General features: G+C 39.8%; 1 non-coding gene across 1 annotated transcript; it reads right to left on the bottom strand.

The window, feature by feature from the left end:
• Positions 1 to 2,189: 2,189 nt before the first annotated feature.
• Positions 2,190 to 2,295, bottom strand: LOC121037992 (U6 spliceosomal RNA). The gene has a single exon (XR_005794097.1). It is a non-coding gene; the product is annotated as a U6 spliceosomal RNA (small nuclear RNA).
• Between the last annotated feature and the right edge of the window lie 238 nt (positions 2,296 to 2,533).

Genomic DNA, 2,533 nt, shown 5'->3' with positions numbered 1-2,533 from the left:
AATGTCAATACTACCCAAAGCTATCTACACATTCAATGCAATCCCAATCAAAATGGCACCAGCATTCTTCTCGAAACTAGAACAAGCAATCCTAAAATTCATATGGAACCACAAAAGGCCCCGAATAGCCAAAGTAATTTTGAAGAAGAAGACCAAAGCAGGAGGCATCACAATCCCAGACTTTAGCCTCTACTACAAAGCTGTCATCATCAAGACAGCATGGTATTGGCACAAAAACAGACACATAGACCAATGGAATAGAATAGAAACCCCAGAACTAGACCCACAAACGTATGGCCAACTCATCTTTGACAAAGCAGGAAAGAACATCCAATGGAAAAAAGACAGTCTCTTTAACAAATGGTGCTGGGAGAACTGGACAGCAACATGCAGAAGGTTGAAACTAGACGACTTTCTCACACCATTCACAAAAGTAAACTCAAAATGGATACAGGACCTGAATGTGAGACAGGAAACCATCAAAACCTTAGAGGAGAAAGCAGGAAAAGACCTCTCTGACCTCAGCCGTAGCAATCTCTTACTCGACACATCCCCAAAGGCAAGGGAATTAAAAGCAAAAGTGAATTACTGGGACCTTATGAAGATAAAAAGCTTCTGCACAGCAAAGGAAACAACCAACAAAACTAAAAGGCAACCAACGGAATGGGAAAAGATATTTGCAAATGACATATCGGACAAAGGGCTAGTATCCAAAATCTATAAAGAGCTCACCAAACTCCACACCCGAAAAGCAAATAACCCAGTGAAGAAATGGGCAGAAAACATGAATAGACACTTCTCTAAAGAAGACATCCGGATGGCCAACAGGCACATGAAAAGATGTTCAGCGTCGCTCCTTATCAGGGAAATACAAATCAAAACCACACTCAGATATCACCTCACGCCAGTCAGAGTGGCCAAAATGAACAAATCAGGAGACTATAGATGCTGGAGAGGATGTGGAGAAACGGGAACCCTCTTGCACTGTTGGTGGGAATGCAAATTGGTGCAGCCGCTCTGGAAAGCAGTGTGGAGGTTCCTCAGAAAATTAAAAATAGACCTACCCTATGACCCAGCAATAGCACTGCTAGGAATTTATCCAAGGGACACAGGAGTACTGATGCATAGGGGCACTTGTACCCCAATGTTCATAGCAGCACTCTCAACAATAGCCAAATTATGGAAAGAGCCTAAATGTCCATCAACTGATGAATGGATAAAGAAATTGTGGTTTATATACACTATGGAATACTACGTGGCAATGAGAAAAAATGAAATATGGCCTTTTGTAGCAACGTGGATGGAACTGGAGAGTGTGATGCTAAGTGAAATAAGCCATACAGAGAAAGACAGATACCATATGGTTTCACTCTTATGTGGATCCTGAGAAACTTAACAGGAACCCATGGGGGAGGGGAATGAAAAAAAAAAAAAAAAAAGAGGTTAGAGTGGGAGAGAGCCAAAGCATAAGAGACTGTTGAGAACTGAGAGCAAACTGAGGGTTGATGGGGGGTGGGAGGGAGGAGAGGGTGGGTGATGGGTATTGAGGAGGGCACCTTTTGGGATGAGCACTGGGTGTTGTATGGAAACCAATTTGACAATAAATTTCATATATAAATAAAAAAAAATAAATAAATAAATATAAAAAGTTACTTTGAAAAAAACAAACAAACAAAAAAAACAAAAACAAAAACAAAATGGTTACATTTCTCTGCCATGCCAGGAATATGAGATCTTTCTTGTCTCTTCACTATTAAAATTTAGTGGGTTCCTGAGGGTGAAACCCACAAAATTATGGAGGCCCATCTAATACTGTAGCTGCCAGCAGTCTCCCCATCTCATGCTAATCAACCCTCAGCCTTCAGCAATTCACCAAAGTTACCATTTAAGTTGTCCTACCAGTTGTTGACTCCAGTAGCTTCTGCTCTAGGTAAGCGTATCTCTGATGTAATTCTCTAGATCTGGCAATCTCTCCAGAATTTGAAGTGGTAATTTGCCATGGGAATCACAAATTCCTGATGAGTCCAAGAAAGTCACTGAATTTCAACTTATTCAACTTATTTTCTTGGTGTAAGTTCAGGAGTGATAATATCCAAGTTCTTGTCATGTTGTGATAAGACATGAAGCCGTAGATGAGTTTTTTTAATAAAAAATAAATCAATATTTTATTTTTCAACTTTATTTTATATTTTAGTATGAAATGCTTTACAGATTTTCATGTCATCTTGTGCAGGGACTATGCTAATCTTCTCTATGTTGTTTCAACTTTAGTATATGGGTTGCTGAAGCGAGCACTTGCTTTTTATTTTATATAACTATGCTGTTTGGGTGATCTGAGTTTAATGAGCCATTTGTAGTTGACTTTTTTTATTTTTTAATGTTTATTTATTTTTTTGAGAGAGACAGTGTGAGCAGGAGAGGGACAGAGAGAGAGGGAGACACAGAATCCAAAGCAGGCTCCAGGCTCTGAGCTGTCAGCACAGAGCCTGACTCAGGTCTTGAACTCATGAACTGAGAGATCATGACCTGAGCT

Source organism: Herpailurus yagouaroundi, unplaced genomic scaffold, assembly GCF_014898765.1.
Source record: "Herpailurus yagouaroundi ecotype Mexico unplaced genomic scaffold, PumYag 164, whole genome shotgun sequence".
Taxonomy (NCBI): domain Eukaryota; kingdom Metazoa; phylum Chordata; class Mammalia; order Carnivora; family Felidae; genus Herpailurus; species Herpailurus yagouaroundi.
This window is presented reverse-complemented; position numbering and strand designations above follow the sequence as displayed.